We start from the raw sequence: 6,219 nt of genomic DNA, 5'->3' as shown, positions 1-6,219 counted from the left end.
TAGGGAAGGCTCCTTTTATTCATTGTTGTTTGATCTTCCAAACTCCTACTTACCTTGCGAAGAAAAGAAATGAAGACATGCTAATTCACACTACCTTTTTGCTTGATGTCTCCCATAGCGGGTTTTATATACAGCAAATCTACCTCCTACCGCTGACCTGGCACGAATGGTAATAGTGGTCAAAATATCACATAAGAAGTAGGATGCACGTGGTATAAGGGCAGAGGGTGCTGAGGTTTACCATGGTTCTTGTCACAGCAGGAAGCTCAGCAGCTTCTACGAATTTCTCCAGAGGGTGCGGTGGGCCTTATCTGTCTTTTGGGGGATCCTGGGAAGGCAGAAGAGAGCACGGAGGACACGTGCTAGTCACATGGGATGGTTTTGAGTCCCACCAGCAGAACAGCTGTGCTAGCAGCTGGCGAGTACTGCTCTCCCCTGTCCCAGGAAAGGTCAGCCAAGCAGAAGTAAAAGCCATTTCTCAACAGGGGAGGCTGCTTGTTAGCAGGAGAAACAGAAGAGAGGCAATGAGAAGCAGAAACAAGAAAGCTACAGGAGGTGGTTGGCAGGGTAGGAGAATCATAGGTCTCAGTCCAGGAGAGATTATATGTCTTCTAGTTTGACACAGGTATGGCTTTTGTTCAGTTATGCTATTTGCTACTATCCCATATGCCTCTGACATTGTTACTCTGCTCAATAACTTACATTTGGCTGAAGTGTTTCTTCCAGAAAAGCTTGATGTGAAGAGAGCCTGAGATGTGGGATCTACTGGTTTCTTGTTTTGCCAGACTAAAACAATTATATGGGAAGTAGCTTCTCTGTTGTCATCTTTCACAAGCTGCACCGGCAGAGATTTTTAGGTCGGTCACTGGGAGATGTTCCTCCAGCGTGGGTTATTGCTGTGCAGATCGTGTACATGTACTCTTCAGTTTGCTAGCAGTCCTTTAAAGATGTGAACATCAGATGAGCAGGCAATGCTAGTACCAGTTTCATCGGCTCTGCTCGCGGAAACTAGAAGCTATTCCTTTTGCTGCTCTTTTGTCTGTGTAAGGGCCTCGTTAATCTCTTCTTTGACATGTTGTTGCACTAGGGGCACAAGTTCAGCTCTTCACCCACAATAACAATGACATAAAATCTTTCTTTAAGCACCTGCTTTTCAGGGAGAAAACACCTTTTGCTCTATAGACATTATTCTTTCTTCGTTCTGGTTGTAATGTTTTTGCCTCAATAAACCACCGTGCATCTGCGTGCATATCTTGTCCCACTCATTGTTTTCTACTCCATCAAACTAGGTGTCTCCTTTGAATTTCATCAGTGGTGATTTTTCTTGATTTCCAGATGAAGTAGTGAACAGAATTGAATCCAGATACAATCTCTCTTCTACCCTGTAAAAACCCTTCTTGGTTAAGGGATGTTTTCCCATCATTAGCGACCTTTTGAGGTCTGTTGCCCTGTCCTTAGCACACACGCCACACTTGAGATATGCTTCTGATCTTTCACTCATACTGTTAGCAGGGACCACGTCTGCAGCCTTATGAATGCCAGTTTAGCACAGTTGATACGGCACCGAAGAAAGGGCCTATCTGGCATATTGCCTTTTTCCCAGCCCTTCCTTGGAAGACTTTAAAGTAGTGAATGCTTCCTAAGCAGCGTTTTGTATCCGCTCACTGCCTTGGGTGGAAAGCTGGGCTGCTACCACCAAAGGAGTAGGGCCGCAACAGCTCCTTGTCAGGGCACACATGTGCGGCTGTGGTGGGTTGGAGAGGAATAGCTGGACCACGCTGTCTTGGAAAGCAGCACTTGTGTTGCAGAAACCTGCCATACCAATGCATTTCATGCTGCATCAGCAAATGGGAAGGTCTGTCTTTGTAAGGAGGCTGAGCAAGAGCGTATCTGCAGAAAGAGGAATGCTTAGCTGCAAAAAGACAAGAATGGTTGTGGCTACAGACAATGAAAACTTAGGGTATATGAACTCCAGAAAATGAAGCTAAAAAAGATAACTGCCACTTCATGAAAATTAAGAGGATAAAAATGAACCCTGAAACACCTACCCATGGCCTACCAATGAAAAAAGATCCTGAGAGGAAAACTGCAGAGAAGACAAAAAAAAAAATCTCTGAGCAATGAGACAATGTAGAAACTGGATGAAAAGTGTTGTGAGTGAAGGTCCTACAATGGCTTGGAGAGAAAGAAGAGTGAAAGGGACTAAGTATAACTGTAGTCCATAGTAGAGGATCTCTGACGTCCCCTTCTAATGTGGCAGCGTGTCATTTTTTCAGCTCCTCCTTGGAGAAGAAGAACTTGACAGACACTAACAAAAGGGGGATGGCATGAGACCGCGAGGTTAAGAGGAAAGGGGGAAGGGATGTCAGTGAGATGTAGAGGATGTTGCTGTAAAACTAACAGGTTGGCAGGGGAAGGGGAGAAGAAAGAAGTCATCTTACCTCTTTACTAGATGGTATCAGGTATGTGGCACTGACCAAATAAATCACGAGAGTGCAGAGAAGTGGACCAAACCCGATTAGCCTGACTAGGAGGAGATTAACCTTTTATATGGGACTGGGGGAGGGGAGCACATTAAAACCAACAGAAGGGAACTTAATAAAAGCAAAAAGCAGAACAACCCACACCATGAAAACCTTGCTTCTCGCCAAAAAGATGATTTCAGCCACTCCCACCTTTACGGAAAGTCTTATCATCAACTTGCCATTTTACAGGATGCATAAGAGTCTTGCCCAAGGAAGGGCTGGAGACAGACGTTCACCCAACCCGCTAGCTAGGCTGTGAGATACTCACCACTGATATGCCAGCGCCCCATCCATTCCCTCTGGTATCAGTGTTGGCCATGGGTAGACGATTCAGAAATGTTTATTAGAGAAGTCCTCATCCAGAAGAGAGTGCCTCAGGAAATAGGCAGGTGACAGTAACTAATGATAGCCAACTATTGCGAAAATCAGTATTTTAACAGATTGTTAAAGGCCTGACCAGGCGGCCAACCCCTTCTTGCCTGGTCAGGCCTTGTGCAGTTCTTCCTTTGCAATTCAAGTGAATTTGAATCACAGTTTGCACAGCTGTAGTTCCCATCCTTGCTCGTTAGCAAAGTGTATGTGCCACCTATTCATTGTGCAGTTCCTTTCCTCAGAATTTTCAATTTATTCCAAATTTCCTGTGCACAACTAAAACTGCAGCAATCTGATGGAGAACTAAAAAGGGAAAGTGAATTAATTTCCTAGTTTTAGAGACAACCACTGTCTACACTGTTGTCCCAGGTGATTCACTCATAATTTGCTTCAATCTTTTGGAACATATGAATTCTCTTTGGCTAAGACAGCTGTTTGTGCTGACAAGCAAAAGATTTAAGCCCAAAACATGTTTTCCTTGCTCAACACTGTTAAGTCGCAATTCCCAACATCTTTTTTTTTTTTTATTTTCAGTGGTCCAGTCCTATGCATTCTGTAGTTTGTATCCACTGGCAATTCTGTGAATGGCATCAGCCATTGTTTTCCTCAGCCTAATTTGCTTTCTTCCCACATGCTGTGCTTGCAAAGTTGCTATATTCAGAACTCCTCATAAAAAGAGAACTGAAACGTCAAACCTCAAACATGACAGAAACAGTAATTTTGTATGCTGAATTTTACTTCAAGTAAAAATCACTGATGCAAAAACTGTGAGTTGTATTCTTCTGAAATGTGAAATGACACCATGTGGAGCTTTCTTTGTCTTGTTCAGTGATCTGTCAAATGTTCCCAAGCTGTTTCTACAGGAAGATGACAAATTTGGGCTGTTTCCACTCTGAGGAGCAGTTGATACCTGAGATATAGTTTTTCTTTTTTAAATTTCTCAGCCATCGCCTAACCATCACTATGAAGTCCCTGTTAGAGGCTGGGCTCCCGGAGCGGGGGGGGGGGGGAGGGGGGGGGGGGCGGGGAAAGAGAGACAAGGTGGCAGTGAATAGCAGAGATCTCCTCAGGTCAGTTTGTTTGATGTTTATTGTGATGACTGTAGATACAGAGGAAGGATGGCATTCCGCTGTAAAGGCTTTGGTTTCTGTTTGATTTGTGGTAGTGTCCCCAAGTTTCAAACATTGTAGTTGTTGGTAGTCTTAAAAAGCTTATTAAATGACTGGTTTTATCCTAAACTTCTACACAACGAATATCTTTGCAGGCTCTCCTGTAACACAAAGGAAGCTAGTTAGAAAAATCAAAGTATTTGCAGTGGATCAAGACTGAGAAAGAACCTTATCAATTACTAATCTTCTTTCTATGTTTGCTAAGACCCAGGCACTCTGCCATCACACGGTAAAAGCTGTTTCAGTGCAAGTTCTTTCCAAGACAAGCTGTACAGTCAACTTGCGTAATACTCAGTTCACGTTTAGTAGCAGAGGAAAGCACTTGGGGCACTGAAATAAAACAGTGATAGCAACAATAAAAGGTCTTCACTGGAACATCTCTCTTGTCTTTGTGATTCACAAGACACTCCGCTGTGTTTTGTGAATTGTTGGTGAAACCACTTGTAGTTAATTTAACATCCACAGGCTCTCATTGGCTCAATAACAAGCAAATTAAAAAAAAAATTGAAGAAATTGATGTTTCTTCTAGCAGTAGACTGTAGTGACTAATTTTTTCTTACTTTTCATAAATATATTTTTTGCACTCTGTACTTGTTCATCAGTGACTCCAGTTGCTAGACTGGGGTGTCCTCCTTTACCATGAATGACTTTTAAGTCCGGTAGAGTTTAACAATGCCACCCTCTGGTGGAAATGCAAAGAAAGCATTGACACTAAAGATGGGCAGAAGAAATGATGGAGCGAGCTTAGGACAGAGGGTCTTGCATGAACAAGGGCAATTACAGGGATAGTGAGGGGTTATGGTGACTCTGGAAATGCTTGGTTCCCGGTGCTGTTAGCCTTGCGTGAAAAAGATATGTGCCCCTGCACACACTTGCCTTTTCTGAATCTAACTTCATCTGTAAACTCTAGTCTGTGCATTCAGTGTTGTCTTTATGGTAGTTTATATTTTGTCCATCCCTTGTGCTGTAGCCTCCTGAAACCTGAGCCACCATGAGGATCTGGAGAGCAGGGACCAGCAACAGGACCAAGAAGGCGGCACTGAACAAGAGACCAAGTGATGTTGAACTTTAAGGATTCAAATGAGGGCTCCCTCAGAAAAAATCAGCTGACAGCAGTACAAGGATAACTATTTCCTAAGGTAGGACCCCAACGGGGAGAGGGGCTCTGAAGCCACTCGGGGGTTATGACCTGGTCAAATTTTAGTCATCTCTGATACTGCCATTTACAAAACAGACAAACCCAGCTTTGAGACAGCAGACAGGTTCCTTCCAGGGCAAAGAAAATGTGCTGGTGAAGGTCCTTCATCTGTACCAGAAGATCTAGTGAGGTGTCCCTAAGAAGTGCTGAAAATTGATCCCTGTGCGTGCTTACCCAATTCCCCAGCCCTGGGGAGTCTTTTTAGGCCATCAGCACTATTGCTTGAGGCCCTTCCAGTTGGAAATGCTTCCCATTGCCATGTGCTCCTGCTATGGCCAAGTTGGGGTCTATGTGGCTCAGCAATTGCCTGGGGTAAAGGGCCTCTTAGACATACCATTTCCTTCTAGTTTTCTCCTACCTGGTTGGAGCCCGAAAAAATAATTGAAGCTGCAGCTCAGGGTTTTAGGCAGTTCTCGTATGTAAGGCACTATGTTGGTAAAGTGCACAGGAAGTTGCACATAGAAATAGCAGCGCGCGTCTGGCACTAGAGGGAACTGTCTTTTCAGTTGATGCTTGGAGACATCTACTGTTCTGCTTCCTCAGCTTCGTCAGTGTCCTCTATGTGCCCTGCAAATCATGGCCATTGCAAACTGTGCTGCCATTTCTTTGTGTCGTGGTGCTGCTGGGTTTTATTTTAATGTAGCAAACGTAGCATTTATGGGCTAAATTCAAACTTCTTGTGGGAGAAATGCATCTTCTTTCAGTTGCCTGCATTATCCTGGCATATGGAGCTATATGTAGCGGGACTGTTGGGCTGAAACTGAATACAGAGCAGTGACAAATGCATATAACTGATCAGAGACATAAAATCTGAGTGGGGTGGAAAACAGACTGTTCCAGTTACAGCTGCAGTTGACAAGTATATAATATCCCCTGTACAGTGAAAAAGCTGTGCTGGAGCCCTTTCTTGCATTCTCTATCCCACTCACTAACCTCTGCATTCAGTGATACAGAG

This window comes from Phaethon lepturus, unplaced genomic scaffold, assembly GCF_000687285.1.
Source record: "Phaethon lepturus isolate BGI_N335 unplaced genomic scaffold, ASM68728v1 scaffold1213, whole genome shotgun sequence".
Taxonomy (NCBI): Eukaryota; Metazoa; Chordata; class Aves; order Phaethontiformes; family Phaethontidae; genus Phaethon; species Phaethon lepturus.
Note: the sequence above shows the minus strand (reverse complement) of the source record.